This window comes from Thalassophryne amazonica, chromosome 1, assembly GCF_902500255.1.
Source record: "Thalassophryne amazonica chromosome 1, fThaAma1.1, whole genome shotgun sequence".
NCBI classification, from domain to species: Eukaryota; Metazoa; Chordata; class Actinopteri; order Batrachoidiformes; family Batrachoididae; genus Thalassophryne; species Thalassophryne amazonica.
This window is the reverse complement of record NC_047103.1, coordinates 91,012,207-91,033,207: the sequence shown is the minus strand read 5'-3', so window position 1 is coordinate 91,033,207 and position 21,001 is coordinate 91,012,207. Positions and strand designations below refer to the sequence as shown.

At 45.0% G+C, this 21,001-nt stretch overlaps 1 protein-coding gene and 1 long non-coding RNA gene across 2 annotated transcripts in view; both read left to right on the top strand.

The window, feature by feature from the left end:
• Positions 1-21,001, top strand: part of LOC117512516 — a 528,597-nt gene that overhangs the window by 210,450 nt on the left and 297,146 nt on the right. The gene's annotated exons all lie outside the window — the stretch shown is intronic.
• Positions 1-21,001, top strand: part of colec11 (collectin sub-family member 11) — a 56,091-nt gene that overhangs the window by 20,896 nt on the left and 14,194 nt on the right. The window lies entirely within an intron of this gene.

Below are 21,001 nucleotides of genomic sequence, written 5' to 3'. Positions count from 1 at the left end.
AGCATTCATCCTTGACCCAGAATACATAAGCATACTAAACAGCAAATGTCAGCTCTCCCCAGTTTCTCCATGATCAAAGCCATACACATGCACACATGCAGGGGCGTAGCACCAAATTCTGGGCCCTGGGTATTAGCCATATTGAAGACACCCCCGCCCCCCGTTATGTTCTTTTTTATTAACGCAAACACCACATTTCTAATGGGTAGTCATACCAGGTCTAAATCATGTATACCTTAGATCACACCTGGGTGTTAGAACCCTTTTTAAAGTTGGGGGAGCAGTATTGAGTTGGGGGTCTGGGGGACCAAATTGCACCATTTTCTAGAAAAATGGTGCAATTTGGTGCATTCCCATCTATTAAAATGCACAGGAATGCACCAAATTGCACCATTTTTCTAGAAAATGGTGCAATTTGGTCCCCCAGACCCCCCAACTCAAAATAGCCAGCTTTCAAGCTCACCTCCCTTTTCAAAGAATTTGGTTAGCAGCTGCTTTCCCTCCTTTTGTTTTCTTTCCCTGTCCTTTTTTCTCTTCTTTTTTGAAATCCGGCTTTGATTTTTTTTTAGGAAAGGCATATTTTATTTCAGCCTAAACACTAGGGCTGCAACTAACGATTATTTTACTAATCAGTTCATTGGTCGATTATTTTTTCGATTAATCATTTTGATTTTTTACTTACATGTGAGTTTGCCATTATTTCTTTAAGTGAGTTATTATTAAAAGGCCTTTGTCACACAACATCAACGTTTGACCTTGTAACAAAGTTATGTTATATTCTCGTCAAAAACATACCTGGAGTAGTGTTTTGTTTTATTTTGTACATACATACATCACCGACACACCACAAAGAGATTTCCATCAGGTTTAGATGCCTACAGCAACTATCTCAACCACTGACAACATATTACAGCAAGAGTCCACGAAAGTATTTTAAAGGCCTGACGAAAGTGTAATATGTTATATTTAATAAGATATTTTCAAGAAAAAAGACACAAATGTGCAGTTTACTGCATTTTATTTTTTTCTTGTGTAAAAACACAACTTAGATGTGGTTTGACCAAAACAAATTGTCATTAAACTTAATAAAACAGGGATGAAGTGGAGGTTCAAGAGTCACTAGGTGTTCACAGGAAAGTTATTTCTATATTTATGTATGTTCATTGTTACTTGGTTTAATCTTTTCTGTTTTGTTTTATCAGATTATTTTTTGTCTGTTTCTCTAAAACTGTATTGTGGCATTATTAGTTATTATTACTATTATTGTTGTTGTTTCTATTATTATTATTATTGATATATAAATAAAAATAAATGAATAAAATATTACAATTTGTAATACATTTGACTCTTTTACGACAACAAACACTGAGCCATGAATTATACAGAAAACAAATGTGCTGACAGCTGCAACAGCTTAATGCTAACGTCTACATTGAAAACGCCATAGACATGCTAACGCGTTAGCATTGGTCCTGTTTTTAAGTTATAAAATACATCTATCAACTGTTTCAGAAGACCATAACAGGTCAGATTAACATAAAAGGTAAATGTTACTCACAGACATATGCTCTTTGGGGTTTTAGTGGGGAAAAATTAAGATTAAGCAAAATAAAACGCTGAATCAACAAAGCACCAGATCGAAGCACTGCTTCAATCTGCGAATCACTGCTTCGATCTGCGAATCACTGCTTTGATTGGTTCAAGGTTCAAAGCAAAGCCGCACTGCAGAAACGGTTGATTTATATGGAAGAAACAAAACATTTGTGGTAAACAAAGTTATTTAACAACTAACTGATGACTAAATTAGTTGACAACTATTTCAATAATCAATTAAATCGATTAGTTGTTTCAGCATTACTAAACACCTCCTCTTTCTGTCAGATCCCGTTTGACATGTGTGTGTGTGTGGGGGGGGGGGGGCGGAGGGGGGCGGTCGCCTGCACGCCTGGACTAAACCATTGTACAACTGTGCAGGGGTGGAAGGGCCCTGAGAGATCTTTCAATATTATTGTTAGAGCAGAATTATGTTTTGCAACATTTATACATTCTTTCTAATTATGTTCTTTTACAACATGAATTGTATGGACATTAATAACATGCAACACAAAAATGTATTTAATGCCAGTTTTTTGTGCCCCCCATGCTCTGGGCCTTGGGTACATAGTACCCTTTACCCCCCCAGTCCGACACCCCTGCACACATGCACAAACACACACACACACACACACACACACACACACACACACACACACACACACACACACACACACACACACAGGCCACTTATTATAATATAGATTCTATCACACTTCCAGATCTGCAAAAAAATCCTCACATTAATGAGATGAATTTCATTAACTTCAGCACACTATTGACACCACCACCAATATGGCAGAAATCCAGTTTATTGATATTTCCCACAATGCAATGAACAAAAGTATTTTCCTAAGCAGGAAAGTGGTTACCTTTGACAAGAAGTCAGAAGAGAAGACTAGCAGGGTTCACGCAACATACAAACAGGTTCTACCACACTCAAGGTAATGCTGCGTTTACACATAACGACGACAAGTCACGAATGCCACGAAGTACACATTCTTGGCCGCTGATCACGAATGTGATGATTCGGGCAGAGGCGTCAGGTGTCCTCAGGAACTGCTGCAACCTGTTACCACACGTTATGATTAATGGCACGTGTTGCTGGAGAATTATCAGGAACCATTACGCACGGTCAAGAATAGTGTTCCGCGTTGTTGCACGCTATTGCGCGTAACAGCGCATCGTTAAGTTCTGTCACGTTGTGAACGAGGTGAATTGTCTCCACACACACACACCCATATTCATCCAACCGAATTCAGATCGCTCCAGTTTTTCAGAAAAACTTTGTGACTACATGCGTAGTTGGGCTCTGTGCCATGGAGTGGCGTAGAGAGGAGGAGGAGGACAGAGCCAGATGTGTGGCTTCATGCGGCTCTCGTCTCGCGCATTTTACCAAACATCAGGCACATGCAGCAGGTGGAACACCTGCAGGAGCGCACTGAAGAGCACTGAAATTAGACTTTTAGCCGACTTGGTGTCAGCAATCAAACTGAATGGGGTGCAGCAGGGTTTAATTGTGCGCACACTTCTTCCTCCGCCGGACTGGAGGAGGTGCAGACATGTCTGGCTGCACGTGTCTCGCTCCTCTGGTTCCTCTGGCTCAGACTCGTTCTCCCGCTCATTGGTTACAACAGCAGGTGGAACACCTGCAGGAGCGTCCTGAGGAGCTTCAGCAGGAACCGTGGAACGACATTTGGAGCCGAGTTTAATTGTGTGCACGTGACAAAATGGATTCGTCGTGGCGCGCAGTGAAATGTGATGCTGCGTTACAAGTCGTGTCAAAACTTGACAGTTTCCGTGTCACTTCGTAATAACGCGTGACAGTTTGGGCTCCAAGAACCATCACAGGAGCCACTACGAACGTTGTCACGTTCTATTAAGGATCACTACTCATCAAGACGGATCAATACGCTCAGTTGCGACCTCCAGGACGTGAGATGAAATGAGGGTGGTGTGTGACATTCGTGGAAGATTTTTTGACAGGCAAAAACATGCTCCACGAATATCAAGAATATCACGCACCAAGAAACCTATTCAGATGCGTTAAGTCACATTAAGAATGGCAGGAATGTGTCACGAATGACAGAAAAATGACATTCGTAACGCGTCTTGCTCATGTGTAAATGCACCTTAAGATGAAAAATAGAAGCAAAGAGACGAAAGGATGAATGACCAACAGGTCAAAATTTTCCAATGCACTGTAAAATATTAAAGCTGAAGGTACATTTTACGGTCTGTTAGAAAGGTATCCGACCTTTTTATTTTTTTCAAAAACCATATGGATTTGAATCACGTGTGATTGCATCAGCCAAGCTTGAATCTTCGTGCGCATGCGTGAGTTTTTTCACGCCTGTCGGTTGCGTCATTCGCCTGTGAGCAGGCTTTGTGTGAGCAGTGGTCCACCCCTCTCGTCGGATTTTTATTGCGAATAAAATGTCTGAACGATTTGGAGTTTTGCTGCATCAAATTTTTCCAGAAACTGTGAGAGACTTCCAGGTGGACACCATTCGGAAAATTCAGATGGCTTTCAGGGACGATTTTATGGGGATTACACAGATTAAGGAGTGCCCCAGCCGGTTTAAAGACTGCCCACAGCGTCTGAGAGGGCAGCGCACTCCGAGCGCCGATCGACAGGCTGAAACAACCATATCATTTCCAACGTGAAGGCTTTGTTGATCCGGGACGTCGTCTGACTTACACAACAATGGCAGAAGACGTGGACATCAGTACTTTTTCGGCACATTCCACTGTTACAGGAGTTTTTTTCATGGAAAGAGCACACCATCATCATGTGGCATCAGACCACACCACACTTTTCCACTTTGCATCTGTCCATTTCAGATGAGCTCAGGCCCAGAGAAGGCGGCGGTGTTTCTGGATGTTGTTGACGTATGGCTTTCACTTTGCATGGTAGACTTTTAACTTGCACATGTAGATGTAGCGACGAACTGTGTTAACTGACAGTGGTTTTCAGAAGTGTTCCTGAGCTCACATGGTAAGATCCTTTACATAATGATGTCGGCTTTTAATGCAGTGCTGCCTGAGGGATCGAAGGTCACGTGCATTCAATGTTGCTTTTCGGCCTTGCCACTTATGTGTAGAAAGTTCTCCAGATTCTCTGAATCTTCTGATTATATTATCGAGTATAGATGATGGAATCCCTAAATTCCTTGCAATTTAACATTGAGAAACATTGTTCTTAAACTGTTGGACTATTTTTTCACGCAGTTGTTCACAAAGTGAAGATCCTCACCCCATCTTTGCTTGTGAACGGCTGAGCCTTTTGGGGATGCTCCTTTTATACCCAATCATGACACTCACCTGTTTCCAATTAGGTGTTCTTTGAGCATTCATCAACTTTTCCAGTCTTTTGTTGCCCCGTCCCAACTTTTTTGAAACGTGTTGCAGGCATCCATTTCAAAATGAGCAAATATTTGCACAAAAACAATAAAGTTTATCAGTTTGAACATTAAATATCTTGTCTCTGTGGTGTATTCAATTGAATATAGGTTGAAGAGGATTTGCAAATCATTGTTTTCTGTTTTTATTTACATTTTACACAACACCACAACTTCACTGGAATTGGGGTTGTACATTGTCTCAGCATACTGCTGCACACTTTCCCGGGTCAGTGACTCACGATTAGTACACTGTTTCTTCACTGTCCGAAGGACGGGTACTTTGCTAGTCTGAATATATTTGTGCTTATGCCTGATTCAGGGTTTTGGTGTATGCCAACTTTTAGTAGAAATTCAATGCAAGTCTTTGTACATGAGGCCCTAGGGGAGGAACAAAAAAAGAGAAGAACAGAATGGAAAAATGGTTCCAAGACAAAGGTAAAGTAATAATAATGAAGACTGTAAATTTTGTGCTGCAATGCATTATGGGAGTTCGGGACCATAAGTGTAACATGTATTGTGTGTTTTATGACTTTTGCCATTGTCTTGGTCATGTTGTATGAAAACATAACACGTCTTTGTGGTAGAGTGTGGAAAAGGCAAAAGCTTTGGTCTTAGTTTTTTTTTTATGCACCTTGTCACAATAATATGATGAATTATTTTTGGGGGGTGCCATTAAAACTCTTGCCCAGGGTGCCACATTGGTTAGGGCTGGCACTATATTATATATGCGTATACATACATACAGTGATAATTCATTTACTTACTAATGTGTTACACTAATCTGACCACTTTTTTCAGTAACAAGTAATCCAACACATTAATCTTTCCAAATCAGTAATCAAATTAAAATTGCTTCACCAAGTCACTGTGCGTTACTATTATCTTTGTGTTGTGGGTCGATCGCAGCATTAAAACTGGCCCGGGCACAGGGAGGTCAGGGTTCAGTTACTGCCCACTTCACCCACTTTCATTGACCTGCGAGCTGTTTATCTGCTGTGCAGCTGCTCTGAGTCTCTCAAAGCACGGTGACGCTCGGAGCTATGGTTTTACAAAGACAATTTTACATATTTTTTCCCTTTAAAACTCTGCACCGCTGTGTGTCTCCTCGCTAAAAACAGCTGATCTGCGATGCATTATCAACAAATACTAATGCTTTTTTCCCCCCAAATGCAGCTAAAGTTTCTTTCTGAGGATGACATGATGTAAAAAAACGCTGATAAAACGTTCATACCTGTCAATCTGGTCATTTTCTGCATTAATAAATGTTATCTATTCTTCTGCTCAGACAGCAAACTAGGGGCGGAATTCACATGGGAAGGGGGTGTAGGTGGTGGTGGTGTGGGGGGGGGGGGGGGTCCCCACAACAGCCCTAGATTAAAGGGCCACTTTTGAAGACATTTTTTTCATACTATTACTACTACTAATACTACTTACAATAATAATTTCAACAACTAAAATGTTTAGAAAGAATTTAATAGTTACATTTGTAAACAATGTTGGTTAGAAATTGAAAGTTTTACTGTTACAGTGCTGTCAACAGTTAAATATGAGGCCAAGAATGATGTCTTTATTTTATTTTTTATAAAACAAGTATTTATGTTCCTTGAAGTCAAGAAAGGGTGACTATAAAATGAGTATTGGCAAAAGGGTTATTATTTTCCTGTTGAGGTGATGGGGGGGGGGGGGGGGTGTTGTCAGCTGCTGCAGAAAGTAACTAAAGTAACTAATAATCTAACTTAGTTACTTTTAAAGTTGAGTAATCAGTAATGTTGACACATGACTGCACAACAACCCACAGCACAAACCACATAGTGAAGTTTGCGGATGACACAACTCTGTTGGGGCTCATCACCAAGGGCGATGAGACTCACTACAGGGAAGAGGTCAACCTTGTGACCACGTGGTGCAGAAAGAACAACCTCCTGCTGAATGTCAGCAAGACCAAGGAGATTGTTGCTGACTTCCGGAAAGGTCACACCCAACAACTGCCACTGACCATCGAAGGTGCTGCTGTGGAGAGACTGAGCAGCACCAAATTCCGGGGGGTGCACATCAGTGAGGACCTGTCCTGAACCATCATTGGCAAAGAAGGCCCAGCGGCGTCTCTACTTCCTGCACAAACTCAAGCGGGCAAGTGCTCCACCAACCATTGTGAGCACTTTCTTCCATGGCACCACTGAGAGCATCCTTTCCAGCTGCATCACTGTGTGGGGCGGAAGCTGCACTGACTATAACAGGAAAGCCCTGCAGCGCATAGTGAATGCAGCCGGAAGGATCATTGGTGCCTCACTCCCCTCTCTGCAAGACATATACACTACCCACCTCACCTGCAAAGCAACCACAATTGTGGGTGATGCAAGCCATCCCACACACAACCTGTTTAGCACTCTGCCCTCCGGGAAGAGGTACAGGAGCCTCCGGTCCCGCACCAGCAGACTCACGAAGAGCTTCATCCACCAGGCTGTGAGATTATTGAACTGTCTCCCCCCAGCTTTCATCTTAGGTGCATGCCCACTGTGAGAGACATAATCTAAAAAAAAAAAAAATCTGGAATCACACAATGTATGATTTTTTAATAATTTATTTGTATGTTACTGCTGCAAATAAGTATTTGAACACCTACCAACCAGCAAGAATTCTGGCTCACACAGACCTGTTAATTTTTCTTTAAGAAGCCCTCTTATTCTGCACTCTTACCTGTATTAACTGCACCTGTTTGAACTTGTTACCTGTATAAAAGATACCTGTTCACACACTCAGTCAATCACACTCCAACCTGTCCACCATAGCCAAGACCAAAGAGCTGTCTAAGGACACCAGGGACAAAATTGTAGACCTGCACAAGGCTGGGATGGACTACAGGACAACAGGCAAGCAGCTTGGTAGAAGACAATAACTGTTATGATTATTTATTAGAAAGTGGAAGAAACACAACATGACTGTCAATCTCCCTCGTCTGGGATTCCATGCAAGATCTCACTTTGTGGGGTAAGGATGATTCTGAGAAAGCTCACAACTACATAGGAGGACCTGGTCAATGACCTGAAGAGAGCTGGGACCACAGTCACAAAGATTACATTAGTAACATATGATGCTGTCATGGTTTAAAATCCTGCAGGGCAGCAAGGTCCCCCTGCTCAAGCCAGCACATGTCCAGGCCCGTTTGAAGTTCACCAGTGACCATCTGGATGATCCAGAGGAGGCATGGGAGAAGGTCATGTGGTCAGATGAGACCAGAATAGAGCTTTGTGGAATCAACTCCATTTACCTTGTTTAGAGGATGAGAACAACCCCAAGAAAACCATCCTAACCGTGAAGCATGGGAGTGGAAACATCATATTCTGAGGGTGCTCTTCTGCAAAGGGGACAGGACAACTGCACCGTATTGAAGGGAGGATGAATGGGGTCATGTATTGTGAGATTTTGGCAAACAACCTCCTTCCCTCAGTAAGAGCATTGAAGATGGGTCATGGCTGGGTCTTCCAGCATGACAGTGACCCCAAACACACAGCCATGGCATCTAAGGAGGGGCTCCGTAAGAAGCATGTCAAGGTCCTGGAGTGGCCTGGCCAGTCTCCAGACCTGAACTCAATAGAAAATCTTGGAGGGAGCTGAAACTCCAAACCTGAAAGATTTGGAGAAGATCTGTATGGAGGAGTGGACCAAAATCCCTGCTGTAGTGTGTGAAAACCTGGTGAAAAACTACAGGAAACATTTGAACTCTGTAACTGCAAACAAAGACTACTGTACCAAATATTAACATTGATTTTCACAGGTGTTCAAATACTTATTTGCAGCAGTAACATACAAATAAATGATTAAAAAAATCATACATTGTGATTTCCGGATTTTTTTTAATTTTTTTTAGATTATATCTCTCACAGTAGACCTGCACCTAAGATGAAAATTTCAGACCCCTCCATGATTTCTAAGTGGGAGAACTTGGAAAATCGCAGGGTGTTCAAATACTTATTTTCTTCACTGTATATATATATATATATATATATATATATATATATATATATATATATATATATATATATATACACTATATGGATTTGAATGACGTGCGATTACACCAATCATGCTTGAACCCTCGTGCGCATGCGTGAGTTTTTCACGCGTGTCGGTGACGTCATTTCCCTGTGGGCAGGCCTTGAGTGAGATGTGGTCCCGCCCTCTCGGCTGAATTCCTTTGTTTCACACGCTGCTCGAGACGGCGCGCGTTGCTTTATCAAAATTTTTTCTGGACCTGTGAGGAATATCCGAGTGGACACTATTCGAGAAATTAAGCTGGTTTTCGGTGAAAAGTTTAACGGCTGATGAGAGATTATGGGGTGTTTCTGTCGGTGTAAGGACTTCCCACAGAGCGGGACGTCGTGCAGCGCTTCCAGGCGCCGTCGTCGGCCTGTTTCGACCTGAAAACATCCTAATTTAAGGCTTAATTCACCCAGGACGTCGTGAGAGAACAGAGAAGATTCAGAAGAGGCCGGCATGAGGACTTTATGCGGACATTCCACTGTTTAAGGACATTTTTTAATGAAAGACGTGCGCGCAAATTCGCCAAGTTGTTTCCGTGACGACTCAGCGAATCTGTGTGCGCCGCGACAGGAAAAACACCTCCGTGTTGAAAACCATTTGTAAAATTCAGGCGGCTTTTGATGGCTTTCAACAAGTGAGTAACTGAGAAATTGTTTAACAGCTTGGGTTAAGGTTTCCAACACGGAGGTGTTTTTCCTGTCGCGACCCCCCGCGGTCGGGTCCGGCCTGACATGCGACTCTGCCCGCACGTTCTTTCATTACAAAATGTCCATTAACAATGGAATGTCCGAATAAACTCCTCATGCCGACTTCTTCTGAAAGTTCTCTGTTCTCTGATGACTTACTGGGTCAATAGAGCCTGAAATGCGGAAGTTTTCAACTTGAAACGGCGAGACGCTGCTGCCTCGAAGCGCAGATCGCCGTCAGGCGCCGTGGGCCGTCCTTACGGCGACACTACCAGACCAAAATCTCTCATCAGCCATTAAAATTTTTACCGAAAACCAGCTGAATTTATCGAATGGTGTCCACTCAGTTGTGCCTTACAGTTTTGAAAAAATTTTGATCAAACAAAGCAGCAGTCTCTGAGCCATTCCTAAACAATGAAAAAATCGACGAGAGGGTGGGCCACTCCTCACACAAAGACTGCCCACAGGCGAATGACGTAACCGACAGGCGTGAAAAAACTCTTGCATGCCCACGAGGGTTCAAGCATGTCTGATGTAATCACACGTGATTCAAATCCATATGGTTTTTGAAAAAAATAATAAGGTCGGATACTTTTCTAATAGACCTCGTGTATATATATATATATATATATATATATATATATATATATATATGTGTGTGTGTGTGTGTGTTGCCCATGACCAATGTCCTGCACTGATTCACTTTATCACCACCACACCACTTGCACAGTGTCTTAATAAAAATATGCTGCTGCTACAAATACTGAATGGTTTGCACAACTGCACTTTCCACTTTTACTATTACGTCAGACACTACACTGTAAATACTAAATACTTGTCCTTATTGTCGAAATGTCTTGTCCTGTCATCACAGAGTGAAGGTGAGAAAGGAAATTTTGATTCCTTGTATGTCTAGTACATGTGAAGAATTGACAATAAAGCTGACTTGACTAACTAAGTTACTTTTCAAGGAATAATCAGTAACTGGATTACTCTTTCAAAGTAACTGTGGCAACAATATATATATATATATATATACATATATATAACACATACACACACATACATAAATATATTTTTTACAAGAGTTTGGGCACCCCTGATAATTTTCATGATTTTCCTTTATAAATCATTGGTTGTCTGGATCAGAAATTTCAGTTAATTATATCATATAGCAGACAAACACGCTGATATTTGAGAAGTGAAATGAAGTTTCTAGTATTTACAGTGTGCAATAATTATTTAAGCAAAATTAGGCAGGTGCATCAATTTGGGTACCCTTGTCATTTTATTGATTTGAATACACTTAGCACTAATTATTGAAACACAAAATTGGTTTGGTAAGCTCATTGACCCTTGACCTTTGCAGTGTGTTGACAATAGTGACGAGTGTTGGAATCACAGCTCACCTCGACGCATGTGCTCAAATCATTGGAATCTTTTAATGTCAAAATAATTGTCTATATAATTAAGCCCCCAGTGTATTCTCATGGTCGGTATTTAGGCAGATTAACCTCGAGGGGTAGAGTTTCTCGATGAAAACATCTTCGAAGTTAATAAAAATACATGTAATTTGGTCACTTTTCAAATGGGTAAGTCAATTTAATGTACAATGGTTCATTTTAGGTCAGCATGGTGTATAAATCTCACTGTTCCAGGCAATGATAGTTGTCAGCTGGCCATTAGAAGCTGATTTCAGTAAAACAGCATACAGCCCAAGCGTGCTTTCACCGAGGGGCCAGTCATGGAAATTTGAATTCTCACCTTCCAATTGGTCACTTTGCCGAAGTGACCTAGCGCCGACCTTGAGAATAAGTGAGAATTTGCATTGGGAAAAGTGACGATCCTGATGTTTATTCTTAAAAAAAAAAAAAAGGCAAAAACAACAAAAAAGGTGTGCTGTGCGTGGCGCTGTCCATGGTGCTGAAAGCAGTCACTCAGAGAGAGACAGGAGAGAGAAGCTCAAACAGCTCATTTAACACAGTTATTATCATAAAACACAGTTTGTGTTTGAAGCACTGTACATTTCTGATACAATCAGTAAACATTTTGGCTCTATTTGACCCACCAGAACAGCGCACTGCCTCCGAATTTACCTCTTTATGAATTCAAAGTAAACTAAAAGTCCCAAAACAAACGAAAAATGCATAATCTACAAACGTTCAGTTTTAATCATCTTTTTACAACAATAACACAACATTCTGCAAAATCTCTTTTTAATAAACACACACACACACAAAAGTGTACTGTGCACCAAAACTTGGGGAAAAGCCACCAAAAAAAGCCAGTGTGCAGGCCACGTCTCTCCCTCCTCATCACCCATCCCTCCTCACTCTCTCCACCTCTATCTCATACAATGCACAAACATAAAAATGTGAATGGCAAATCTCCAAATTTGAATTTGATGAATTCAGACAGATCCAAACATTTCACATTTTGCATAATAATGAAGCCAATGCTTGTTGTATGGCTGGGGGGCCTGGCTGCCTTTTTGTTTCTGTCTTTTGTTTTTCCTTCCAGGTGGCTTGCATTTGGGACTGAGTGGCTGTGTTGCTGAGGTTATCAGGACCTCACCCGATCACCTGCGGCTCGTCAGGACTCACAGCTGAGGTGCATCTATATGGATTGGAACATGGTGGCATTTAAGACTGGAGTGTACAGTGTGTATTTGCCAGAGACTCGACCTTGTGACCAGACGGGTGAGATCGTCGTCTCGGGAGCCATCTCATCATCAGTGGATGCAGAGAACGTCCAGGGTTTGATGCACGGTCTGTGAAAGAGGAGGGGGTGAGGTCTCACGCTCGTCAGCACACTTCCTGAGGTACGTTAGATTTTGTGACTAACATTTATACAGTCAGTAAATGTGGTGTCCCTCACACCTTTTTATATTGAGCTGTATGTTAGTCATGTATCGGCTTCCACTGCAGTGGAGTTTTGTGAACTGGATGTTCCATGCCTGCAGGTTGGGAAGCTGATTAGTAATCAAGCCAGGAAGTGTTTGCTGTTTGTACACCTTTAAGTGTTCTCTCTGTGTGTAGAGTGTGGACTCACATAATGGTTCCTTCTTTCACAGACTCGGTTTGTTGCGGCCACCTGGGGGGTGTCGGCGGGGTCCTTGGGTCCGAACAGCTTCTGGCTCCGGACCGTTAGCGCTGCTGGGAGCGCACCACGCCAGACCGCACTTTCTTTTGTTATTTTTTGTATCACTGTTATGTATTAAATTCAGTTAGCCTTTGTACCGTGCTCTGCTTATTTCATACTGGGTCCTTCAAACGCTGGTCGGTTCTCCGAGCTGCGTCCGACACATAACAAATGCTGGCACCATGAAGTGAATTAAATGTCTTACCTTCAGAAAAGTTGCAAGCGGCGAGTGTTGTTACTGAACCTCCTGAGAACAGTGTCCTTCCACTCAGTTGTGCACTTTCTTAAGTCCCTCTCAAATGCCAGCTGCACCAACTGGGCCTTTCTCTTTGGAGCACTATTCATCTGTGGTCCAAAAAATGTTCCTCGGAGTGGAGAATGAGTTCTCACACGTCTGCTCATGAAGTCCCTGCTCTTTCTCCGTTGCATTTTTCCAGTTATGGAAACCCACACTCACAAAAGCATCCGTTGTATGAGACCGGCTGTGGTGGCCGCTAAACTGCTGGCAACAAAACAAAATGCTGCATTGGCTTTGATGCTGTAATCGAGGTACTGCTGCTGCTGTAAAACAATTTGGTTGGGCTGGTCGGTCCCAAGGTCATCTATCAGTGTTTTTCCACAGGTAGCACTTGAGCTAGCAGGTGCATCCTGGCTGTTAACACAGGGAGGCTCCGATTGATGTTCCTCAGAGGGAGCAGCGCTGGGGTCGGGAACAGGTGCATTAGCTCCCTCTTCAGTAAATAGAGCTGGGGGAGGCCTAGAAGATGCAGCACCATGTAGCCACTTCCTTATGTCCATTTTCTGACTGCTCAAAATGCTATTTTAGTATGATCGTAGTTTTTGCAGTACTCACTGACTGCGCTTTTTTGAAATGACAAATCATATCAGTAGGTGACTGGTTAAGCACCGGATCACAGACCTGCTCCAAAGATCTACAACATGGTCTTGCTTCAGATAGTGTCTCTGTGCATCGTTCAACTATACAGCACACTTTGCACAAGGAGATGCTGTAATGCAGAAGAAGCCTTTTCTGTGTACACGCCACAAACAGTCGCTTGAGGTATGCTAAGGCACATTTGGACAAGCCAGCTTAATTTTGGAATAAGGTGCTGTGGACAGATGAAACTACCACTCTGACCCTCTGATTCTGTTTTTTTTTTTGTTTGTTTGTTTTTTTTTTGATCACTTCATGCTACAAACAGGAAGAAGATGCTGGATGTTTTTGTTTGTTGATTTTTGTTTTCCCAGCAGCCAGCAGTTCTGGGATGACAGTATTTAAGTTGTATGTCAAGCAGAGATAGCAGTTAGTTAGGGGAGGTGATGATCTAGTGGTTAAGGCATTGGGCTTGAGGCCAGAAGATCCTCGGTTCAAATCCCAGCCTGGCTGGAAAATCATTAAGGACCCTTGGGCAAGGTCTTTAATCCCCTATTGCTCCCGGTGTGTAGTGAGCCTTGTATGGCAGTACCTTCACATCGGGGTGAATGTGAGGCATTGTTGTAAAGCACTTTGAGCATCTGATGCAGATGGAAAAGTGCTATATAAATGCAGTCCATTTACCATTTAGTTATTTGGACATAACAAGGGATGATATGCATGACTGAAAAAGAACACAGCATTCCAAGAAAAACGCTTGCTACCTACAGTAAAATTTGGAGGTGGTTCCATCATGCTGTCGGACCAGTGCAGGTCCTGGGAATCTTGTTAAAGTTGAGGGTCACATGGATTTCAGTCAACATCAGCAGATTCTTGAGAACAATGTTCATGAATCAGTGACAAAGTCGAAGTTGCGCCGGAGCTGGATCTTTCAACAAGACAACGACTCTAAGGGCCCCTTCACACATAGTGTGAATTTGGTCGAATTGCACATTAAGTGCAGATGAAGCAGGAATCGTATGCAAGCTGTGTCGTTTCGTAGCTGCTTCTGACACCTCGTACACGTGCTGCTTCAACTCTTTGCACACACCAGTGGCTGAAAGACAGAATGTGCGCTGTGCGAGCCCACCGAACCCTCTCGTGGCAGGTGTCAGCCAAATTCCAGATGACATGCATGAACATCTAACACCGCCCGCATGGCACTTAGAAAATGTGTGGCCATTTGCACTCTTGGCACGACAACAGTCTGCAGACAATCACTGTTGTACTTGCAATGAAATTTGTCTAAGTGCCCCACGAGTGTGACTTTGGTGTGTGCGCTGAACTGACAGGAGGTGTGGCTATGACAGCAGCAGCTGTGGAGATCCGTCATTCTGGACATCTCAGCTGGACAGTACTGTGTTTGGATGGACATGGACTAACAACTGACCACTGTGACACGCGTGTGTCTGTTTGCTGTCATCAAGTGGACAAAAATAAAAACATATATCACTGTGGCAACGGGCTGCAGCAAGTGAGTGCATGCGTGCACGGCGCATACATGAACAGGCTGCTCCCAGGTAAAAATAGAGCGTCAGATCATAACACGCAGCAGGAGAGTTGACTGTCACATCACCTACATTAGCTCTGTTCCACATAACGCGGTGTCCTGCGGCACGCCATCCACAAGATATGCATGTCAGCAAGAAGCACACGGGCCGGCAGGTCACGTGCCGGCAGATGTGGACATGAATGAGATGAACAAACTGCTTCTCATTCATGTCATTTCATGACTGTACATCTGTGACCATGGGTCATCTACAGAGGACCAGACGGATCATACTTGTATTGCCCGCTTGATAAAAGGGATTTAATACAATGCAATGTTTTTATATGGTGCGTTGTTTTTATTTATTTTTTTAAATATGTCCATGTGCTTCCTGATATGAGGCAGTGTTCAGCACCTTTTACAGGACAGTGATGGTAGCTTACTTGGTAGTTTCTGGTTGCAATCACAGGTTTTGGAAGGCATGGGTTTGAATCCTGTGGGTGACATGTATTTTATATATATATATATATATATATATATATATATATATATATATATATATATATATATATATATATATATATATATATATATATAGTAGTGTTCAGAATAATAGCAGTGCTATGTGACTAAAAACATTAATCCAGGTTTTGAGTATATTTCTTATTGTTACATGGGAAACAAGGTACCAGTAGATTCTCACAAATCCAACAAGACCAAGCATTCATGCACACTCTTAAGGCTATGAAACGGCTATTAGTAAAAAAAAAGTAGAAAAAGGGGTGTTCATTCAGTCAGTGAGTTTGTCAATTTTGTGGAACAAACAGGTGTGAATCAGGTGTCCCCTATTTAAGGATGAAGCCAGCACCTGTTGAACATGCTTTTCTCTTTGAAAGCCTGAGGAAAATGGGACATTCAAGACATTGTTCAGAAGAACAGCGTAGTTTGATTAAAAAATGGATTGGAGAGGGGAAAACCTATATGCAGGTGCAAAAATTATAGACTGTTCATCTCCAATGATCTCCAATGCTTTAAAATGGACACACACAAAAAAAGAAAAAACAGAGACGCGTGGAAGAAAACGGAAAACAACCATCAAAATGGATAGAAGAATAACCAGAATGGCAAAGGCTCACCCAATGATCAGCTCCAGGATGATCAAAGACAGTCTGAAGTTACCTGTAAGTGCTGTGACGGTTAGAAGACGCCTGTGTAAAGCTAATTTATTTGCAAGAATCCCCCGCAAAGTCCCTCTGTTAAATAAAAGACGTGCAGAAGAGGTTACAATTTGCCAAAGAACACATCAAGCGGCCTAAAGAGAAATGGAGGAATATTTTGTGGACTGATGAGAGTAAAATTGTTCTTTTTGGGTCCAAGGGCCACAGACAGTTTGTGAGACGACCCCCAAACTCTGAAGTCAAGCCACAGTTCACAGTGAAGACAGTGACGCATGGTGGTGCAAGCATCATGATACGGGCAAGTTTCTCCTACTATGGTGTTGGGCCTATATATCGCATACCAGGTATCATGGATCAGTTTGGATATGTCAAAATACTTGAAGAGGTCATGTTGTGTTATGCTGAAGAGGACATGAACATATTTGAACATAATAGTTTTGAGTTTGTAGCGTCAACAGCAGATGCTACTATTATTGTGAACACCCCCTTTTCTACTTTTTTAACTAATAGCCCAATTTCATAGCCTTAAGAATGTGTGTTGTTGGCGGCTCCAGTATTCACCAGGTTCTGTGGCGGTGGAAATCGTGTGGTCCCGGCTCTTCTCAGGACAGACGTCTTCTATCCTCGAGCCTGCCCGCACGTCACCTTGGTGTATTGACTGCTATCAGATTCTGTGATTGTCTGTATAATCGTTGTGCACGTTCACAACATTAAATTGTTACCTTTTGGCTCATCTATTGACCGTTCATTTACGCCCCCTGTTGTGGGTCCATGTCACTACACTTTCCCCAACAGGATATCTCGGCCAACGTCATGGATCCCGAGGGGCGTCAACCATCTGTTGGACAGCCAATGGAAGAGCAGGGTGCACAGGCGTCGGCTGGAGGCGTGATTGGTGAGTTGCAGCACATCCTCACCGCCTTTACCGCTCGGATGGACCTGATGACCGAGCAAAACATCATCCTTAATCGCAGGATGGAGGCTCTCACCGCGCAGGTGGAAACGCGCGCCCAGGGCGCTGCTGCAGCTACTCCTCCTGCCGACCTGGTGCCGAATACAGACATGCCACTGGTCATTCAACGACCCCCCCCCCCCACCATCCCCTGAAGCATACATAAGCCCCCCAGAGCCATACGGAGGTTGTGTGGAGACGTGCGCGTACTTTCTTATGCAGTGTTCGCTCGTCTTTGCACAGCGTCCCATTATGTATGCGTCTGATGCCAGCAAGGTGGCTTACGTGATTAATTTGCTTCGAGGTGAGGCACGCGCTTGGGCTACAGCGCTTTGGGAACAAAGTTCATGGCTCCTTGCCTCTTATACTGGGTTTGTGAGGGAGCTCAGAACTGTTTTTGATCACCCTAACAGAGGCAAAACCGCGTCTACCATGCTGCTGTCAATGAGACAGGGGCGCCGGAGCGCAGCTGAATATGCAGTTGACTTCCGCATCACGGCTGCGAGATCCGGCTGGAATATGACTGCGCTCCGCGCCGCCTTCATAAACGGACTGTCGTCGGTCCTGAAGGAGCACCTGGTGGCTAAGGAGGAACCGCGGGATTTGGCTGAGCTTATCGATTTGGTTATATGATGGGACAATCGGTTAGAAGAACGCCGATGGGAGCGAGGCGAAGGGCGTGGTCAGGCACAAGCCGTCCCTCTTCCTCCTGGGTCCGAAAGGGAGCCGTCTTCCCCATGCTCCACAGCCACAGTGCTCCGTGTGGCTACAGCTCCCCCTGCTGACGATGCTAGGGACACGAGCAGGGCCACATTCAGACAGAGGAGGCTGGTCCACGGAGAGTGCTTTGTCTGCAGCTCGAGTGAGCATCAGCAGAGAGACTGCCTCAAACGGTCAAAACACAAACGCCCGCCCTTAGAGACTGGGCTGAGGGGGGGTCAAAACATTCACGTGGGTTATACACATCTTTCAACACAACTCCCAGTTACAATCCTGAGCGGGGATTTAACCCTTCAAGCCCCAGCACTGGTGGACATGGGGTCAGAAGGGAATCTGCTGGATAGCAGATGGGCAAGGGAGGTAGGGCTCCCTCTGGTGGCGCTTTCTTCACCAGTGAAGGTGCGAGCACTAGATGGCACTCTTCTCCCTTTTATCACACACAAGACACTACCTGTAACCCTGGTAGTGTCTGGGAATCACCGGGAGGAGATTGAGTTTTTTGTAACTCCTTCTACCTCCCGTGTGATTTTGGGCTTCCCATGGATGATTAAACACAATCCCCGGATTGATTGGCCGCCTGGGGTTGTGGCTCAGTGGAGTGAAACCTGCCACCGGAATTGTTTAGGATCCTCAGTTCCTCCCAGTGTAAATGCTAATGAGGAGGTTAAAGTCCCTCCCAATCTGACGGCGGTGCCGGTTGAGTACCACAATCTTGCTGACGTCTTCAGCAAGGATCTGGCGCTCACCCTTCCCCCGCACCGTCCGTACAATTGTGCCATTGATTTGGTCCCAGGCATTGAGTTCCCGTCCAGCAGGCTGTACAATCTCTCACGTCCTGAGCGCGAATCAATGGAGACCTACATCCGGAACTCATTAGCTGCCGGGTTGATCCGGAATTCCACCTCCCCGATGGGTGCAGGTTTCTTTTTTGTGGGCAAGAAAGATGGCGGACTCCATGCATTGATTACAGGGGGCTGAACGACATTACGGTTCGTAATCGATACCCTTTACCCCTGTTGGATTCAGTGTTCACGCCCCTGCATGGAGCCCAAATTTTCACCAAACTGGACCTTAGGAATGCGTACCACCTGGTTCGGATCCGGAAGGGAGACGAATGGAAGACGGCATTCAACACCCCATTAGGTCATTTTGAGTACCTGGTCATGCCGTTCGGCCTCACCAACGCCCCTGCGACGTTCCAAGCATTGGTAAACGACGTCTTGCGGGACTGCATGTCCAGCATGTACGTCAGGTCCTGCAGCGGTTGTTGGAGAACCGGCTGTTTGTGAAGGGCGAGAAGTGTGTTTCACCGCACCTCTTTGTCCTTCCTGGGGTTCATCATCTCCTCCAACTCCGTCGCCCCTGATCCGGCCAAGGTTGCGGCGGTGAGAGATTGGCCCCAACCAACAAGCCATAGGAAGCTGCAACAGTTCCTCGGCTTTGCAAATTTCTACAGGAGGTTCATTAAGGGCTACAGTCAGGTAGTTAGCCCCCTGACAGCCCTGACCTCTCCAAAAGTCCCCTTCACCTGGTCGGATAGGTGCAAAGCCGCATTCAAGGAGTTGAAACGCCGGTTCTCGTCTGCACCAGTTCTGGTGCAGCCCGACCCTAGCCGCCAGTTTGTGGTTGAAGTGGACGCCTCTGACTCAGGGATAGGAGCCGTGCTATCCCAGAGCGGTGAGACCGATAAGGTTCTTCACCGGTGTGCCTACTTTTCTCGCAGGTTGACCCCAGCTGAACGGAACTATGACGTCGGCAATCGAGAACTCCTTGCGGTGAAAGAGGCTCTTGAGGAGTGGAGACACCTGTTGGAGGGAGCATCTGTGCCGTTCACGGTTTTCACTGACAATCGGAACCTGGAGTATATCAGGACCGCCAAGCGGCTGAACCCCAGGCAAGCCTGCTGGTCACTGTTCTTCGGGCGTTTTGACTTCCGAATCACCTACCGCCCCGGGACCAAGAACCAGAGATCGGATGCCTTGTCCCGGGTGCATGAAGATGAAGTCAAGACTGAGCTGTCGGATCCACCGGAGCCCATCATTCCGGAGTCCACTATCGTGGCCACCCTCACCTGGGACGTGGAGAAGACCGTCCGGGAGGCCCTGGCACGGAGCCCGGACCCCGGACCCCGGAACTGGGCCGAAGAACAAGCTCTACATCCCACCAGAGGCCAGGGCTGCTGTCTTGGATTTCTGTCACGGTTCTAAGCTCTCCTGTCATCCGGGGGTGCGAAGGACCGTGGCAGTGGTCCGGCAGCGCTTCTGGTGGGTGTCCCTGGAGACGGACGTCCGGGAATATATCCAGGCCTGCACCACCTGTGCCAGGGGCAAGGCAGACCACCAGAAGACACAGAGACTTCTTCAGCCACTTCCTGTGCCTCATTGCTCCTGGTCCCACATCAGTCTGGATTTTGTCTCCCGCCGTCCCAGGGCATGACGACCATCTTCACGATAGTGGGCCGATTCTCCAAGGCGGCCCACTTTGTGGCCCTCCCGAAGTTCCCCATGGCCCAGGAGACTGCAGACCTCCTGGTCCACCACGTCGTCCGTCTGCATGGGATACCTACCGACATCGTCTCTGATCGTGGTCCCCAGTTTTCCTCACACGTCTGGAGGAGCTTCTGCCGGGAACTGGGGGCCACCGTGAGCCTCTCGTCCGGGTATCACCCGCAGACCAATGGACAGGCAGAACGGGCCAATCAGGAATTGGAGCAAGCCCTGCGCTGTGTGACGTCCGCACACCCGACGGCCTGGAGTGAACATCTGGCCTGGATCGAGTATGCGCATAACAGCCAGGTGTCCTCTGCCACCGGCCTCTCCCCATTTGAGGTGTGTTTGGGGTATCAGCCCCCATTGTTTCCCGTGGTGGAGGGAGAGGTTGGTGT